Below are 19,065 nucleotides of genomic sequence, written 5' to 3'. Positions count from 1 at the left end.
GCATATCTTCTGAGCCGCAATTAGAACAAGGTCTCACATAGCCCTAGCGATGTATGAAGCCGGGCAGCTCTGCTCTTGGGGTTCAGGAAAAAATCCTCCAAGAGATTCTGTACACATTATACCAGGAGGGTGGCCAGGCAAACCTCAGTGTGCCCTAAAGGATAGGATGGCCAGAGCTTGTACTTGCCTTTCTCTTAAGTTTTAATTTGGTTTTTATTTTTCAATTCAGTAATTTTTATTATTTTTGAGTAAGTAAGCCCCAAAAGTCCAATGTGAGTGTTAATTTTATCTTTTTTGTTTACTTTAATATTTTTGAACACCAGAGAAGGAGAGCAATGCAAAGACTGGTTCCCAGGCCTCCTCCCCAGACAGTCAGTTCCATGCCAATGCAAAAGGACTTAGAGGAAAAGAGGCCACTGGAATGCTGCAGCCCAGGTGCCCAGCACAGAGCAGCCGCAGTTGGTCACCTTTCCTTGTGATTACCAGAGATACAGGTTCCTGACAGTGCCCCCAGGACGTCCCACTGAGAAGCAGACCCCTGCTTCTGAGAGCCCCGTCCTGAGAGACGGGGGTGGGGGCATGCTCCTAGGTCCCATTGAGCGTCCTCTATGAGGACCTTCAGGGGACAATGATGGGGAGGGAAGGCCACCTCTGTGCTCAGACTGCCCCATACTTCCGAATGGCTACATGATAGACTTTTCAAGTGTGAAAGAATGCAGGTGGGCTCTGAAGCGTGCCCCTGAGAAGCTCCCTGCAGAAAGGTTCTCTGTCATCTCCCTTGTCATTAGCAGTGACTTCAGCTGGTTCCTTCGGTGACTTCCATGTTCATAACTCTCTACTTGTCTATATTAAATGACGCTTTCAACCTTCAGCAATAAAACTGTCCTAAAATTACGTCTATGCATGGGTGTTCTTGGCCTGAGAACACGGTATTTCACCTTTCCTGTGGTCCAGTATAAACCCATGAGTCCAAGTGGCATCCATCCTATTGTATCAGGTGTGCCACAAATACACCACACACATGCAGACTGTCCCTGTGTTCCTAAGAACATTACTAGATGGGGCAATCTGCAGGCCTCTCCTTCCAGACTACTGCTGTGTTACTGAAGCTTTGGTCTGATTGACATCCAGAAATCCAGGTACACCCACCACAAGGTGTGAAACTCTGGGGGATTGAAGCTTGGAGTATCCTGGGGACCTTCACTGAGAGTTACCCTAAATTAGTCCTTCTTTCCTTGAGACAAGAGCATGTCCACCAACACAGAGTTTAGCAGCAGGGCTAGAGGTCCCTTATGTCATGTTCTCCTCGTAGACAAAGCCCAGAGGTCTACTTCAATTTCTAAGCTCCATTGGCCAATTACTGGAATCCCATAAAAGGTTTTCTCCAATGTGAGGCAGTTCCCTGCCCCTAGACCTGACTTGAAACTCAGTATCCATTTATGAGTCCAGGATCGCAAATTTCTCACCCTAGCTAATGCCTTAGATCCGTTCATGTCAAGACCCATTGCGGTGCCTGCATTTTTCTGTAACTTCTGTGCTTGAGACACTCTCTCACGTTGACTGGGAGCTGAAAAGCTTGGATCCCCTTGTTGGCCCTCAGGCTTCAGTGATTTGCCTGTCTTGAGCTTCTTTTCTGGGTGAGGGCCATCTTTGTGTAGGATTTTGCACCCAGCCAACCTCCGCTCTGGTAACTCTGTTGGGGTGTCTCCTGCAGAACCCTCCTCTCTGGTATCAGATCCTCAGTTCCCCAGGGGTGCGACATGTGCTCTGTGCTCCCCTTCGGCTCCCTGTTGAGGTCATTTCCTCTAGATAGCCTCTTTGTTGTTGTTGTTGTTGTTGTTGTTGTTGTTGTTGTTGTTGTGTCTAATAGCTCTCTTCTGCTCCATGCTCCATGCTCCACTCCTCTCTTCACTGGCTAGTGTAGAGTCCTCTCGTGACCTTACTTGCTATGGTTTTAGTTTCCTTGGCCTCTCCTGGTCTCTCACAGTGCCAAGCCTCAGCTGCTCTCCATGACCCATTCATGCCTTCAAAACCAGTACCACCTGGGTGACTTACTCATTATTAAGTCCAGCTGCCAGCGAGAGGTGTAACCTTGGCTGCCTCTGGAACATAGCTTTGCTGTGCTCTCAGGAAACACTTCCCTGAAGATTTTGCTCCAGTGATGCTGGTCTCTTCTTAATCACCACTGATTTCTTAGCTCCAGCTGAGCAACATCAAGTATACCAGCAAAGCAAAGTTTCATTTCAGTAGTGTAATGATTCTGCACGAGAGGGACTTTGGCGGCTGAGAGCTCAGGGCCGGTGAGGGACAGACAGACAAATGTGCCATACAGACAGAGATTCGGTGAGGAGTTTATGGAGAGAAGGGAATGGGGAGGGAAGAAATGGGCCTCTGGGGACAGGAGTGCTGGAAGGGGAGAGAGAGAGAAGGGAGGGGAGGCGATTTTTATCTTGTTTTAAAAGAGAGTTATTTTCGATCTTGTGAGTGAACTTTTTAATTTTTATTTTTTTGTCTTTTGAGATGGTGTCTCTGCTGCATGGCCCCAGATGTTCTGAAACTTGCTCTGTAGACCAGGCTGGCCTTGAACTCACAGAGATCCACCTGCCTCTGCCTCCTGGGTGCTGGGATTAAAGGTGAGAGCCACCATGCCCAGCTGGATCTTATCTTTTTTGAAATGGCCATTGTCAGTGTGACAGTTTGTGTGTCTCATGACACCCTCCCACCCACTTAGGGAGTTGTCTCAAGCTCACCCGTGCCCTGTTTCATTTCCCGATTTTTTGAAGAGCAATGACCTATTGTCCATAGGAAAGGAGAGGTCTGTGCCCACTGCTTTGATTCTGCCTTCTTAAGAGTCTGGAGGATGTGTAAGAACTAAGGATAATGACATATATGCATGAAGCACCACAACGAGCCCCATCACTTGGTGTGATAACTTGGGTGGGGGACCCAGGAAGCCACCCACATCTCTCTAAACCCGGCCCACACTACAGCATACAGGTGCTTCTCATTTACCTTGACTCGTGGCTCAGCTTCCTAATAGCTCTTCTGGCTCCGCCCTTCCCTGCCTGGACTCAAGTCTCTCACACAGCCATATATCATAAAAGGATTCTAGAGCCCCAGGTTACCATGGTGACACAAGGCCCCTTTTGGAGAAGTGGAAAGACATGATGGAAGAAAACTGTTACCAACCCCACTTACTTTGATTGTTTTGGGGTCTTGCTGTCTAGCCTGAGTTGGACTCAAGCTCAGATCTTCTTCCCACCTTCCCAAGTGCTAGACTGTAGGCATGTACTATCACCAGACATGTAGGCATGTACTATCACCGGACATGTAGGCATGTACTATTGTCCGACATGTAGAGCATGTGCTATCACTGGTCATGTAGAACATGTATTATCACTGGACACATAGGCATATACTATCACCAGACATGTAGAACATGTACTATCACCAGACATGTAGGCATGTACCATCACCAGACATGTAGAACATGTACTATCACCAGACATGTAGGCATGTACTATCACCGGACATGTAGGCATGTACTATTGTCCGACATGTAGAGCATGTGCTATCACTGGTCATGTAGAACATATATTATCACTGGACACATAGGCATATACTATCACCAGACATGTAGAACATGTACTATCACCAGACATGTAGGCATGTACCATCACCAGACATGTAGAACATGTACTATCACCAGACATGTAGAGCATGTACTATCACCAGACATGTAGGCATGTACTATTACCAGACATGTAGAACATGTACTATCACCAGACATGTAGAGCATGTACTATCACCAGACATGTAGAGCATGTACCATCACCAGACATGCAGAACATGTGCTATTGTCGGACATGTAGAGCATGTACTATCACTGGTCATGTAGAACATGTACCATCAGTGGACATGTAGGCATATACTATCACCAGCCATGTAGACATGTACTATCACCAGACATGCAGAACATGTACTATCACCAGACATGTAGGCATGTACTATCACCGGACATGTAGAACGTGTACTATCACCAGACATGTAGGCATGTACTATCATCAGACATGTAGAGCCACAGTTTTCCCAAAACAGTCACTGCTAACATAGTTTTGGCCTGTAGTATGTCTCTGTCCTAGTATTAGTTAGGGACCGGAGAGATGGCTCAGTGATTAAGAGCACTTGTTGTTCTTGCAGAGGACCAGAGTTCAATTCTCAGCATCCACATGGCAGCTCACAACCATCCATACTTCTATTCTCAAGGGATCTGGATCTTCTGCCATCTGCAGGCACCAGGCATAAATGTATACATATATATAAATACACACACACACACATACACACACACACACACACACATATATATATATACATGTATATATAGGCACATCACTCAGACATATTAAATAAAAATAATAAATCTAAAAATATTTTTTAAATACATTTTATTTATTTTGTGTTGTATATACATAATGTCTGCACGTGCACACATGGCTTGTTACATATGTGGCGGTTGGAAGACAACTTGTTCTTTCCTTCTACTATGTGTGTCCTGGAGAACATTGGAGGAGGGCAGGTCATCAGGTTTAGGGACAAGCACCTACTGGCTAAATCTTCTCCCCAACTCCAGCCAGGTATTTACCAAGAATTTCTAGACCATGGTCCTGTCTTCAATTAAAATTCCAGTGCTGGGGATTGAACCCAGAATCTTTTGCATGTCAGATAAGCACTAAACTGTACCTCCATCCCCGTGGTTGTATGTTTTTTTTTTTTTACTATTTCTTAGGTGAAACCTATCTTCATTGGGGGCTTTTACTAAAGAGAAGTTAGGATAATAATGCAAATATATTGATTGAAAAATAACAAAAGAATCATTTTCAGGTATAGTGGCTCTGGGCTGGTGGTAAGCGCCCATGTCAAGGTAAATGACGACACATTTACTTCATGCGAAAGGGGTAAAGGAGCCGAGGAAGAGCTTGGGAAAAGGCCAGATGACCTTAGGTTTCCCAAGTGATGGGAGGGGGGTGAGTCAGCAGGCGAGAAGCTGCCCGGTGCCCTGCACCTGTGTTGCTGGGTGCAGGCCAGAGATGAAAGCGAAGCGAGCTATTGCAGCTGGTGGCTCTCACCACCCGACTAGGAGGAAGAGGAAGCTGTCCCTGTCAGTAGATAAGGAGGAAGAGGAAGTCTTCCCTGCCTACGAGGAGGTATGATGAAATCACAACCTCCAGAAACCTTTAGACTATACTGTAACTTTCTCCTGTTGTCGGTGGCATGCCGGCTGGGACTTTCTGAACGTTATTGCCTGTTTGGGGCCTCCCTATCTAGGCCGGTGGTCTGCCTGCTGCTGATCTCGTAGGCTGCACGGTTCTCTCTGCTTGTGCTCCGTCAATGGGAGTTTGGTGGGCACCCGTGGGGTACTGCCCACTGTGGTTAGTGTGAGATGGGCAGACAGGGTCTGGTGGCCGAATCCTCCTGTCCTCCCTACCAAGGGTGCTGATTGTGGAGGTTGCCCTAACTCTCAGCAGAGCAAGCATTCAACGACAGCCTGTTTGTTGTGGGCTTCCTGACCTCTGAGTTGGGCGGCTAAGGCCTAGTTTCTCCTCTTTGAGCCCAGGTGGTTAGGTATGGGAAGCTGAGTCTGCATCTCTTCTCAGAGTCGGCTTCCTAAAAGACGGTTGAAACTGGGAGAGTGATGACCATCTGGGCTCCTTTCGGAAGGCGCTGAGCAGACACATTCGGGACTTAGGTACAGGAAGCAGAGAGCAGAAGAGAGGATGGTTGGAATTTTCTCAGCAGAGTTGGTGTTAAGAAGCAAGCCGGCCCCTCTTCAGAGCGCTGCAGCAAGGGCAAGGGAGCCTGTCTGCCTGGGCACAGAATGGGAGTGGTCAAGGCGGAGCTGTGGTCCTCAGCCGCCCCTCATAGTCCTCCACCCCCAACTTCTCCCAGGTCACCCATATCCCTTCTCTATGTCTCTTCATTTCCTTCAGAGAATGAGGCATGTGTAGAATATTTTCTTGACTTTATAACTGGCCTGTAGCTACTTACCTCTGCTCTAGGAGTGAGTGCACAGGCGCCTTGTGGAGCTTGTCCCCACTGGGGTTGTAGTGGCACCTCACACACATGGGTGCGACTGTGTTCTGGAGCCAGACTTTCCTTTCTGCTGCCGGCTCACAAATAACAACATGGGGACTTATTATTAATGATGAAAAGTTGGCCTCAACTTAGGCTTTTCCCCAACTAGCTCTTATAAATTAACCTGAATCATCCTGAGTTCGTCTCTAAGCCCAGAAGTCCTGCCTACTCTCTCCTGCCTAGATATTGGCCATTCAGCTCTTTACTAAACCAATCACATCTTCACACAGTGTAAACAAATAGTTCACAACAACATTCTGCTTGTAAGAGGTTTTAAGGAGCTGGTATTGAAAGACCTCCGGAGTGGGAAGACTCTCACTCAAGTCTCGGGATAACATGACCCCCCCAAGGAACTCACAAGAGACTGTCCTTGCTGCAATCACACGAGGTTTATTGACAGGACAGGAATCAGTGCACTGGGGCTGAAACTCATTTCCCACACAGGGGTAGAGAGTTTGACCCCGAGTCACTGGGAGAAGGGGTATTTAAGGGAAGAAACCACAACCCAATAATCTAAAGGGAGTAGGGAGGGCGTCATTTGAAAATTCCGAAAATACCAGTGATCATTGAAAAATTCCAAAAATACCAGTGATAATCACAAGGGGATAACTCCCTGTTTCTCAAGATTATTCTCAAGATTATAATCTAACTTTAGCTTCAGCTAGTTCCTGAAACAGAGTCACTGAACTGGCTAACCTAGACTTTTGGCTCTATTTTTTCTGCTAGATTTTTGGTTCTATTTTTCCTGCTAGAGGGGTCTGGATTTATCCGGGTCTTTCAGTATCATTTTAAATAGTCTTCAAACAGTAGAAGCACCAGAGCAGAACCCATAGCCACAGTGATAACCATAGCAACAGCCATAGCCTCTTCTCAGAGTGATGGGGAGGTGTTAGGTGCCTCATGCGCTTATCCTTTGGTCCTCAATGTTACTTTACCTGGGAGAAAAATCAGGTCCATTGTTCTTAGATCCTGCAACAGGGTTGAGACTCACATAAAATCTTCCAATTCTGTCCTGGCCATAAGAGACAATGGAGCCTTAACCCTTGTCTAAGTCAAGACGAGGACTCCACTGTCTTGGAGTCAAGACAGGTGAACTGTTCACGTCAGCACCTGTCATTTGCTCCCTATGTCACCTGAAACAGGTGACCTGGCTACTTTGCTTCAGTTCCCAATATGGAACCTTAAAGCAGTTTGATTATGTTTGCTGCACTTTTTTTTTAAGTGGCTTTGAGGGGACTGGAGAGATGGCTCAATGGTTAAGAGCATTGCCTGCTCTTCCAGAGGTCCTGAGTTCAGTTCCCAGCAACCATGTGGTGGCTCATACGCATCTGCAATGAGATCTGGTGCCCTCTTCTGGCCTGCAGGCATACACACAGACAGATTATGGGACTTATCACCTTTGTTTACCCAGCTCTTTGATATGCTAAATATATTTAATTTTTTGCCAATATGGTATGGTTGTATTTAAGTGGCTATTTTGCCCTTTGTTTCCCATATGTCTCTTTCATACCTTGTTCCTTTCTTACTTCTATTGGGTAAAACAGTATTTTGGGGTGTCTTACTTATTTGCTCTATTATGTTTATTATGCTTCTTTTTGTTATTTGTCAGAGGTTGCCCTGGGCTCACACCCCTTTAAATGAAGTGTTCATACTTGTTCTTTTCGGTGTAGACACCCAGGTCATTATGTCACCTTTTCGCTGCTGGTAAGGGATGCAAACTTTCAATCTACAAATTAATTTTGTCTTTCATCCCTATTTTGTCTTTAAGCTCCTGCAGATGCACAACACAGTATATGGGAATAACAGAAAATCTGGTGCAAGCATTTTATGGAAAAGGGAGAGTCTTAAAAAATTAATATGAGCTTCTCATTGACCTAAGAGCCAGGGTCAGCTAGTAGATGAAACGATCTAGTGGTAAAATACTAATGCAGATATTTACATCTCTCTCTCCCTCTTTCTCTCCCCTCTCACTTTTTTGGGACAGGGTTTCACTCCTCTATGTAGCCCTGACTGTTCTGGAACTTACTCTGTAGACCAGGCTGGCCTTGAACTCAGAGATCCTCTTACCTCTGCCACTTGAGTGCTGGGATTAGGTATGTGTTGCGACCACCCGGCCAAAATCACAATGTTCTCTGTGACTCAAGAGAAAGACTGATAACTGCTCTTTTCTTCCTATCATGTACAAAGCCCATTGAAAACCATTGTTTCATTATTTGCTAATTACCAAGTCAGGTTCCAACATAAAGCTATGGATCAAAATTTAAAATGAGGTTTGAAATGACGTGTAGTTTGTCCATCAATGTTGGTGTCTTTCCATACAAAGAGTGACTTGCCTCTGGCAAGAGGGTCAGCTGTGCCATTTGGAAGACAGGACACCGAAGGACACCACTCCCAGAAGAGCCTCTGCAGTGTCCGTATCAGTATCCGAGTGTTCCTATCTTCCCATAGGAGAAAGAGTTAATAAGGGGAGGCAGAAAAATCCAGCCGAATAAAGTTTTCAAAATGGATGGAGCAGAAAGTATTCCCAGAGGCAGGTTAAGCTCAACCAAGGAACAACTCTCCCAGTGCCTTCACAACTGGTTAACACCCAGGACCAAAGCGAGCACGGCTCTGCAGTCAGTGCTGGGCTCCAGCAGAACGTTGCTGTGGTTGATGTGCACCAAGCAGGATCCCATTAGTTTTCCAAACTGAAGAATTCTCCACGGCTCACACTTCTTCACGTAACTCTCACGACTGTTTGGTTTTGAAGGGCCCAGGATATATTTGGTCTTAGATAATCCTTCATGAGAAATTCAGCTTGCAGTCTAATATGATTGAAACTCGGCCTGAGTTTGTTTTATAAGGCATCAGACTGCATAGTCTAGGAGCAGTGAATTATTCAAGATGTGTAGACAAACAAGGGACTTGTGCTCTCACACAGGGAGGAGTGGCCAAAGAAAGAAGCAAATTCAATGTGTCTTATTATCTCCTTCTTTTTACCTTTAAAACTCTTCCAAATATTAGAGGAAAGAAATCAGTATCAACCTTTGCCTCTGTCAGGTTCTGAACTTCAATTATTAATTTGACCACAGTTCTGTGTATCACTGGCTCCACGACAATATTTCTGAGCCTTTATTAAAAATGTAGAATGTCGTTAGATTTCCAGATATGACTCTCCAGTGGCTAATTTGGCTAATTTTATTAATAAGAGGACGCCGAGGAGCAATACTACCTTAGTAGGCCTGCAGGTGAGATTGAACTATAAATTACTTCCACTGAAGTTGAAAAGCAATGACTACTATGAGACTATAGGCAATCACCTTTGGAGTTAATCCTGCGAGAACCACGGTTTCACCATGGCAGACTGGTGTCCACTCCCGGGAATTTCCAAATGAAATTCCCCCTCAGCAACAGCCTTACTAGAGGTTTTCACACTATATGAATGCCGTCTGTCTTAATATGTCCTCCAAATCTCTTACCCATTTTGTTGTCTGTGCAATACTGTGAATTCCAAATTTCTAAATACAAATCGAAATAACAATCAGAAACTTTGACGTTCCAGATCAAAATTGCTGCAAGAGGCAGTCAGAATATCTTGCCTACTTTAAGACAGAGTGTTTCTATGAGAAAAGGAGCTTGGTTGTACTCCTGCTTAAAGAAGGATATATTCTGGGTCTTGCCTGGCAGAGAAGAGCAAGAGCTATGCTGCTTCACACAGGAAGTCAGAAATGATGCTAGGAACTGCCTCTGGCCTGTTTCCTTTGCATAGCAACAGTGGACCCGGTTGTTCAGGAGGACGGCAGGGCAGAACAATTTCCAGTTCCTTGAGTGCTCTTGCAGGCTCCTTAGGGTGGAGTGGAGAGCAAAAGGGAAGCAGAGGGCAGCCCAAAGACAGGAAGTCCCACAGGAGCTGGGCCTGCTTCCCAGAAGGACGGTGCACAGCGACCTACTTAGCAGCTGAAAACAAAGTGGAGGAACTGTCCAAGGTCAGGGTCACATCCTCTCCTGCTCAGATGATTTCAGATGTTCAGAGCAAGAACACAAACCGCTCACATGAAGGAATTCCCTTGAGCTTCCCGTACAATGCATCATAGACCGCTGAAACTGCCGCTTTTCTAAAGCAGCAGCAAATGGATGTCTAGTCTGCCTATACTTGCCTTGTTTTAGGCTAAGACAACACCTGACTAAGAACAACTCTTCTCCAGTGACCGTTTTATGTTAAACCTGGACAGACTGCCTTTGAACCGGTCCCCAGAGCTCACCAGAGACCCCCCACACCAGATGCTTTAGAGATAATCCGATGAAACTTATGTGCTTCAGGGCTCGTTTTACTATATACATTTTCTAGATGAGTTCTGAAATTATTCGAAGCTTTATACCACCAGGAAGACGAGAGAGGTCAGACTGTGTAGACCCAAACCATCAAAAGTCTCTAAAGTTAAAAAAAAAGATTGTGTTGATGAGGTTTATATCTAAATCCATACCTACATGCTATCAATCACTCTGCCTCTTCATCCATCTACCTAACCTTATTGTAATCACAATTCCAATAAAATCTACATAGAAAGATAACCATCAGAAGACACACTGAGAAGTTCAAAGAAAATGCCCTTAGCTTAAGGCATTACAAGTGAAATGTTCTTGTTTGTCAATCTTCTTGGCTTGAAAGTTCATTCATGAACGATAGCTTGAAGGGAAGGGAAGAGACCCAGCTCCAAGCTGCCACCTGTAGTGACCTGATGAGTTCTTTTTCTCATACATATGTAAAAAATATCAAGTATTGTGATGACTAACGTTATATTTAAAGCTTAAATACTGTGCTTTAAAGATTTAGAAAGCATCTGGGGGGGGGGGATTAATCCCAGCACTTAGGAGGCAGAGGCAGATGCATCTTCATGAGTTCCAGGCCAACCTGGTCTACAAGGCAAGTCCCAGGACAGTTATGGCTGTTAAACAGACAAACCCTGTCTCAAAAACCAAAATAAAACAAAAACAAAACAAAAACAAAATCTATAAAACAAAAACTGCCTCTAGCCTGTAAAAGCTGTACGCATGAGAACAGGACCCTCCTAGCCAACTGGCTTAAGAACAGGTGGCTTCCTGGAATGCCTAGGTTTTTTCTCACAATTGTCTGGTCTTGAACAATTCTGACTAAAATTGCTGCCATGCAAGATAACAGTTACAATGCTAACCGTGTGTTTCCACTTCTGTAAACAAGCTTGCTTGCTCAAGATAACCAGAGACATCTGTTTGCTAGTTAAGTTCATGCTTGCACACAGGCAGGCATGCTTGCAGGTAAGCAGGCTACATGCTGATGCAGCCCCCAGAATGTAACCTTGTGGTCCTTCTTTTTTACAAACCCCGGACAAGTGTGATTTGATCCCATGCTCCTTCACTCCCAGTCCAGTTGGAGTTGGTGAGCTCCCATTAGCTCAAGCAATTGCCTAACAAAATTTGGGAGCATGGGGGTGGTGTGGGAGAATTGTCTGTATTCTGTCAATCATATTTTAATAAAACGCTGATTGGCCAGGCAGGCAGTATAGGCGGGAAAACCAGACAGGAAGTAGAGGTGATGCAATGAGAACAGGAGAATTCTGGGAAGCAGGGAGGTTCCTCTGCCATTCCTGCGCAGACCACTGAAGAGGCAACATGTAAGCTGTCACACTGAGAAAGGTACTGAGCCCATGTGGCTAACATAGATAAGGATAATGGGGTAATATATGTTATAAGAGTTAATAAGAAGCCTGACCTAATGGGCCAATCAGTTTATAATCTTATGGAGTCTTGTGTGTGACTTTTTTGGGATATGCCGACTGTGGTGTACCGGGCAGGACAGATACCCCAACAAGCAGGCCCCTCATGCTACATGGGGGCAGAGGGTAGAGGGAAGGGGAGAAGGGAAAGAGGAGGGTTTTATGATTTTTAAAAAATGCTGTAAGACCCCTGACGGCAGTAGGCAGCAGAAATGCCGTAGGTCCCAAATGGTGGTAGCAGGTCATGTGGCAGCAGACAGCAGACCCTGGGAGTAGCCAGTCCCAGGCAGAGATGGCTGCCAGTCCCAAAGCGGTGGCTGGTCCCAGGCAGGGAGACACATGGCGGGTAGGCAAGAGACAGAGGCATGGATAGACACGACATGCAGAGTGAGGTTGAATATTTATTCAGGGGGTTATGGAAGGGGAAGGGAGAAGTGGGGGCAGGGAGAGAGAGAGAGAGAAAAGGAGAAAGCGACAGAGAAGGGGGGAAGCAGAGAAGAGGGGAGAAAGGCAAAAGCGAAGCTGCCTCTCTGAGAGGAAGACAGAAAAGAGAGCAAGCTCAGGCCGGAAGTTGAAGATCAGCCTGCCACAGCGGATGGGGGAGGGAATGGGCTTGTCTTGTCTCTTAAAGAGACAGAACAACCATTACAGAGGGGAAAAAAAGAGAGGGTTGGGGAGAGCTTGAGGGAATGGGATAGTTGAGATGGAGGAAAGATGGCTATGAGAGCAAGGAAAGAGGTATCTTGATTGAGGGAGCCATTTTGGGGTTAGCAAGAAACCTGGCTCTAGAAAAATTCCCAGGAATCCACAAGGATGACCCCAGCTAAGACCCTAAGCAATAGAGGAAAGGGTGCCTGAACTGGCCTTGCCCTGTAGTCAGATTGGTGACTATCTTAATTGTCATCATAGAACCTTCATCCAACAACAGATGGAAACAGAGGCAGAGACCCACATCGAAGCACTGAACAGAGCTCCCAAGGTCCTGTTGAAGAGTGGAAGGAGGGAGAGTATGAGCAAGAAAGTCAAGATCATAAGGTATTCACCCACTGAGACAATTTGCCACCAGCTCTTTATTGGTGGCCCCTTTTGTATTAGGACCCAGCAGAGTTTGGAAGGCTCTGGACAATACAGGGCGGGTCCAAGGACATTACCATGGAAACCAGGAATACTCTGTACAGACCAAGGCAAAGATGCTGTGGGCAATACCATTGAACATACTATGTGTGGGAGAATAACTAAAGGGGAAAAAAAGAGAAAGACCAAAGACAGAAAGCATTACTGTGGGGCCCGGAAGAGCCTGGCCACACTACATCTGTGGCAGTCTTAATAAAGACCAGTTAAAAAGTAGATTTGGGTTTTGGTTACTGGCAGACTTCACTGGGTTCCAGGAAAAAACAGTAAGCTGACACCACCTAGGGAGGGCCAGCATCTAAAGGGAAGTACTTGACATTCTAATCATTAGATAAGATCACCAGATGTTCCCTGAGCCCAGCCTTCACTTGATCCTCTTTTGCCAAGATACCCCTAGACAAATGTCAGCCAATCAGGGTCCTGAACCCTGGAAATCTCCTCTCTGTGGTGGTCTTTTGGGGATCCTCATAATATAGGCACAACATTTACCCCAATCAGCAGAACTAACTTTTCTGTCTGTAGTAAATAGACTTTTACAGCCTACTCAATATCATTCTGCCTTCCCCCAGAAGGGGAAGAGATTGAACAATTGGAGGCCTCTAAGGTTCCTATCTTTACTCTCTTGCACAGAATAATCCTTTCTTTCCCTCGAGACCCATTTCCCTCAGAAATGGTCTTCCATGGTCTTGTGGAAGGGGCAAAGGCAGTCTCGTGGCGTGGTTAAGTCTGACTTCCTTAGATGATGCCATCCAGCAGCTGCTTCTCTAACTGGGTAAAAGTGCCACACAAGGCTACTAAGATTTTAAATTAGGATTAGCTATTCCAACAAGTTGACTTCCTAAGGTCTGAGATTCCAACCAGCATGGAAAGCCAGAGATCCATTTGATCTTAGTCCCACACTGTACTCTGAGTGGGATAAAATGGGGTCAGACAATGTCTTGTATTTGGGAACTAAGGAGAGGGTAAATCATAATCCAGACAGCAGTGCTTGACATCCACAGTTATGATTTGTGTGGTAAGACATATAGAGTCAGAGTTGCGCATGGAATTTCTTCCTCTGTTCCCTCGCTATTTCAAGCCTACCAGCTGAGGTCATGGGTACCAGTTTCTCCTATATCAATGCTAACTTAACTAGTTGTCTTTTTTATTCATCTATTTTACAACCTGGCTGAAGTTTCCCCCCTTCCTCCCCTCCCATTCCCTACTTCTCATCCCTCCCCTGCCCTGTCAATCAGCTCCTCTTCTGTCTCCATCCAGGAATGGGCAGGTCTCCCATGAGTATTAATAAGACATGGCATATCAAGATAAAGTAAGACTAAGCACCTCTCCTTGTGTTAAGGAGGGACAAGGTGACTCAGTATGAGTAGGGTCCCAAAAGTCAGTAAAAGAGTCAGAGACAGCGTCTGTTCCTGCTATTAGGAGTCTCATAGGAAAACCAAGCTTCAAACTGGAACATATATGTAGAGTACATAGGTCAGTCCCAGGCAGGTTCTCTGGTCGTCGCTTCAGTCTCTGCAAGCCCCTATGAGCCCAGGTGACTGTGTGAGACTCCATGTGGTGCCCTGATCCTTCTGGCTCCTACTCTCCTTTCACCTTCTCCTTAGTATTCCTGAACTCTGCCTAATGTTTGACTGTGGGTCTCTGCATCGGCCTCCATCAGTTGTTGAATGACATCTCTCTGATGACAAGTAGGCCAGGCACCAATCTGGTCACAGGAGATGGCCAGCACAGGCTGTTTATCTGCTATTTTTTAGGAGTCTAAGCTGGGGTCCTCCCCATAGACTCCTGCGAGAGTCTCCTGCACCAGACCTCCACCCAACCCTAAAATCACACCCCCACCAGTCCCCCTCAGCTTTCTCCCCTTCTGTGTCCCCAGCCTGATCACTTGTATTCCCATACCCACTCATCCTCAGTCTACTCATGAAATCCCTTCTATTTTCCCTTTCCAGGGAGATCTGGGTGTCCCCCACCCCAAGAACCCTCCTTGTTAGCTAGCCTCTCTGGGGCTGCGGTTTATAATATAGTTATCCTTTACTCTACAGCTAATATCCACTTATGAGTGAGCGTACACCATGTTTGTCTTTCTGGATCTGAGTTACCTCACCCAGGATGACCTTTTCCAGTTCCATCCATTTGCCTGCAAATTTCCTGGTGCCCTTGTTTCTAATAGTTGAGTAATACTCCATTGTGCAAATGTACTACATTTTCTTTATCCATTCCTCGGTCAAGGGACGTCTTGGTTGTTTCTGGGTTCTGGCTATTACAAATAAAGCTGCTATAAACATAATTGAGCAAGTCTCCTTGTGGTATGATGACTGAGCATTCTTTTGGGTATGCAGAGGTATAGCTGTGTACTATCTAAGTTGATTCCCAGTTTTCTGAGAAACTGCCTCACTGACTTCCAAAGTGGCTGTAGAAGTTTGCACTCCCACCAGCATTAAGGAGTGTTCCCCTGGCTCTGCATCTTCTCCAGCACGAGAGGATCACTTGTGTTTTTGATCTTAGTCATTCTGACAGGTGTAAGTTGGAATCTCAGAGTCGTTTGGATTTGCATTTCCCTGATGGCTAAGGATGCTGACCCTCTCCTCAAGTGTTTCTCGGCCGTTCTTCTGCTGAGAGTTCTCTGTTTAGATCTGTACCCCATTTTTAATTGGATTATTTTGTTGCTTGATATTTAGTTTCTTGAATTCTTTATATATTTTGGAGATCAGCCCTTTGTCAGAGGTGGGGTTGGTGAAGATCTTTTCCCATTCTGTAGACTGCCAATTGTCCTGTCGATGATGTCCTTTGCCTTACAGAAACTTCAATTTCACAAGGTTCCTTTTATTGTCAGTCTTAGGAGCTGGTATTCTGATGAGGAAGTTGTCTCCTGTGCTAATGCATTTGAGATTATTTCCCACTTTCTCTTCTATCAGGTTCAGTGTATCTGGATTTATGTTGAGGCCTTTGATCCATTTGGACTTGCGTTTTGTACTTACGGATAGATTTGCATTCTTCTACATGCCAGTATCCAGTTAGACCAGCACTATTCATTGAATATGCTCTCTTTTATCCATTGTATAATTTTGGTTTCCTTGTTGAAAATCAGGTATCCGTAGGTGTGTGGGTTTACATCTGGGTCTTTGATTCAATTCCATTGATCCACCTGGTTTTATACCAATTCTATGAGGTTTTTTTTATTATTATTACTATAGCTTTATAGTAGAGCTTGACATCAGGGATGTGATACCTCTGGAAGTTCTTTTGTTGTATGGTGTTGCTTTAGCTATCTTGGACTTTTTTGTGTTCCAGTATGAAGTTGTGTATTATTCTTTCAAGGTCTGTAAAGAATTATTTTAGAATTTTAATGGAGATTGATTGAATCTGTAGCTTGCTTTTGTTAAAATGGCCATTTTTTACTATGTCAATTATTTATTCTGAAGTAATATTTATCTTTTATATTGAGGTGTGTTTCTTGTATGCAGAAGAATGTTGGATCCTGTGTTTGTATTCAATCCACTAGTCTATGTCTTATAATTGGTGAATTGAGTCTATTGATATTGAGGGATATCAATGACCAGTGATTGTTAATTCCTGTTATATTGTTGTTGTTGGTGGTGGTGGTGGTGGTGGTGTGTGTTTCCTTTCTTTGGGTTTTGCTGGTGTGAGTTATCTATTGCCTGTGTTTTGGTGGTTGTAGCTAACTTCCTGGGGTTGTAGTTTTCCTTCTATACCTTTGAGTTTGTAAAAAGATTTTGTATAAATTTGACTTTGTCATGAAATGTTTTATTTTCTCCATCTATGGTGACTGACAGTTTTGCTTAGTATAGTAGTCTGGGATGATGCCCATTGTCTCTTAGAATCTACAAGACACTAGGCCCTCCTGGATTTTAGGGTCTTGGTTGAGAAGTTGGGTGTTATTCTAATAGGTCTGCCTTTATATGTTACTTGGCCTTTTCTCCTTGATGCTTTTAATATTCTTTCTTTGTTATGTATATTTAGTGTTTTGATTAATACGTGGTGAGGGGATTTTCTTTTTCTAATCCAATCTATTTGGTGTTCTGTAATCTTTTTGAATTGAATAGGCATGTCCTTCTTTAGGTTGGGAAAATTTTCTTCTATGATTTTGTTAAATAAATTTCCTGGGTATTTTAACTGGGTTTCTTCTCCTTTTTTTATTCCTATTATTCTTATATTTGGTCTTTACATAGTTTCAGATTTCCTGGGTATTTTGTATTATAATTTTTTTAGATTTAACGTTTTCTTTGTCTGACAAATCTGTTTCCTCTCTCATGCCTTTAATGCCTGAGATTCTTTCTTGCATGTCTTATATTCTGTTGGTGATGCTTGTGTCTGTATCTGTTTGCCTACCCAGATTTCTACTTCCAGGATTTCCTCCATTTGTGTTTTCATTATTGCTTCTATTTCACTTTTCAGGTCTTGAACAGTTTCCTTTATCTGTTCATTGGTTTTCTTGGCTTTCTTTTAGGGATATATTGATTTCTTTCAATTTTTTTCCTTGTCTTTCCCCCAATTTCTTTAAGGGATTTGTTCATATATCCTCTTTAAGTACTTTTATCATCTTCATAAAGTAATTTTAAGGTCATTTTTTTTTTGCTTTAGTTGTGTTGAATTATAGCAGTTTCTTTTACCATTTTTTATAAATGGGGTTAAATATTTAATACAAAAATTTACCCTAATCCAAAATATCTTGGAGACCTGCTGTTGCCGCTTTGGTTGATGTCTTAGGGTTTTATTACTTGCTGTGAAGAAACACCATGACCAGAGCAACTCTTATTAAAAAAAAAATAATTTAATTTGGCTGGCTTACAGTTCAGAGGTTTAGTTCATTGTTATCATGGCAGAAAGTATGGCAGCATACAGGCAGACATGATGCCTGAGAAGTAGCTAAGAAATCTATATCTAAAGCTGGGCGGTGGTGGCGCATGCTTTTAATCACAGCACTCGGGAGGCAGAGGCGGGAGGATCTCTGTGAGTTCAAGGCCAACCTGGTCTACAAGGACCTCCAGGACAGGCTCCAAAGCTACAGAGAAACCCTGTCTCGAAAAACCAAAGAAAGAAAAGAAAAGAAAAGAAAAGGAATCTATATCTGGATTTGTAGGCAGCAGAAACTGAACCAGTTTGAGCTTCTGAGACCTCAAAGTCCACACCCTAGTGACACACAACCTTCAACAAAATCATACCTAGAGCAGCCCTCGGAGATCCCGTGGATCTGTGTCTTGCTTCAACAGTGTTTGGACGGAACAGACCCAGGGCCTCCCTTTGTTAGCTTCCACTGCTCCTCATCTGCGGTCGCAGCCTCCGGGACCATCTCCTCGCCGCCTTCAGCTCCCGGCACCGTCTCTTTGCGGGTAGCTCCAGACTGCGTCTCAGCCATGACCTCCCAGGTTCGTTAGAATTATTCCACCGAAGTGGAGGCTGCTGTGAACCACCTGGTCAACCTGCACCTGCGGGCCTCCTATACCTACCTCTCGCTGGGCTACTATTTTGATCGGGATGACGTGGCTCTGGAGGGTGTAGGCCACTTCTTCCGGGAATTGGCCGAGGAGAAGCGCGAGGGCGCTGAGCGTCTCCTCAAGTTGCAGAACGATCGCGGAGGCCGTGCACTCTTTCAGGATGTGCAGAAGCCTTCTCAAGATGAGTGGGGTAAAACCCAGGAGGTCATGGAAGCTGCCCTGGCCTTGGAGAAGAACTTGAACCAGGCCCTCCTGGATCTTCATTCCCTGGGCTCTGCTCGCACTGATCCTCATCTCTGTGACCTCCTTGAAAACCATATCCTGAATGAGGAGGTGAAGGTCATCAAGAAAATGGGCAACCACCTGACCAACCTCCACAGGTTGGCTGCTGGGCCCCAGGCATCTCTGGGCGAGTACCTCTTTGAACGGCTCACTCTCAAGCATGACTAGGAGGCCTCTCCTTCCTAGTGGCTTCCACCTCTGCTCTGCACCAGCCAGCCTCAGGACCTTCACCCGAACCTCTCAAAAAGCCACTAGACAGCTTTGTAATGCCCTGGAGCCCCTCTCAAGTCTTGAACCAAGTAAAAATAAAGCCTTTTGAAACAGAAAAA

General features: G+C 44.9%; 1 long non-coding RNA gene and 1 pseudogene across 1 annotated transcript in view; both read left to right on the top strand.

Moving 5' to 3' along the window:
- Positions 1–11,642: 11,642 nt before the first annotated feature.
- The window catches only part of LOC146892562 (uncharacterized), a 32,012-nt gene continuing 24,589 nt past the window's right edge, over positions 11,643–19,065 (top strand). Inside the window, exons 1-2 of the long non-coding RNA XR_015739079.1 lie at positions 11,643–11,787; positions 12,777–12,902. This is a non-coding gene — a long non-coding RNA (uncharacterized LOC146892562). The remainder of the gene's footprint in view (positions 11,788–12,776; positions 12,903–19,065) is intronic.
- Positions 18,190–19,023, top strand: LOC148120634 (ferritin light chain 1-like; annotated as a pseudogene).

Source organism: Myodes glareolus, chromosome 10, assembly GCF_982192425.1.
Source record: "Myodes glareolus chromosome 10, mMyoGla1.1, whole genome shotgun sequence".
NCBI classification, from domain to species: domain Eukaryota; kingdom Metazoa; phylum Chordata; class Mammalia; order Rodentia; family Cricetidae; genus Myodes; species Myodes glareolus.
The sequence above is the reverse complement of the archived record's forward strand: the minus strand, read 5'-3'. Positions and strand labels throughout refer to the sequence as shown.